The sequence below is a fragment of the Choloepus didactylus genome, chromosome 1, assembly GCF_015220235.1.
Source record: "Choloepus didactylus isolate mChoDid1 chromosome 1, mChoDid1.pri, whole genome shotgun sequence".
NCBI classification, from domain to species: domain Eukaryota; kingdom Metazoa; phylum Chordata; class Mammalia; order Pilosa; family Megalonychidae; genus Choloepus; species Choloepus didactylus.
Window position 1 is genome coordinate 203,063,913 of NC_051307.1, and position 672 is coordinate 203,064,584.

Consider the following 672-nt stretch of genomic DNA (forward strand, 5'->3'; position numbering starts at 1 on the left):
AGCCGGGGCGGGGCGGGGGCGCCGCCCGCGAGGTGGGGGCGGGGGCGGGGGCGCGGGGCGCGGACAAGCCTCCCCAGGCGCGGGCGGCCCCAGCGCGTGGGAGCCCTGAACCTGGCCCGCGGACAGGTGGAGCGGGGGCGGGGCGGCGGTCGGGCGGGTCCCGCCCCGGAGGTGGGGCTGGGCGGGTCAGGCGGGGCGGGGCCGCGCTATGCAAATGTAGCCCACGGGCGGCCAATTGCCGGAGCTCCCCGCGCGGCTCCGAGCGCCCTGTCCCGCTGGCCGCCGCGAGACGAGAGCGAGCGAAGGAGCGAGCGGCCGGGGTCCGGCGAGCCCCGAGCGCAGCGCAGGGCCACAGCGCGCCGAGAGGAGCCGCACAGCCCGGTGTGGCCGCCCGGCCCCGGTCCTGCCGCCAGACGAGCGCAACGCCACCGAGCCGAGTCGAGCCGAGTGCTGCTCCCCGAAGCCTAGCGCGCGCCGCCGCCCGCGCCCCGCGCCGGGGAATGCGCCCTCGGCGCGCCGGCCAGGGGGCGCCCGCAGCCCGCCCCGGGGGAGGCGGCCCCGAGCGCCCCTGAGCCTTCCCATGGCCCGGGCTGGGTCCCGGGGCCTCGGCTGCTGACGCGCCCGGAGCCCGTGGAGCCCGCCAAGACCGGCCGCCGCGCCGACCCCGGCTCA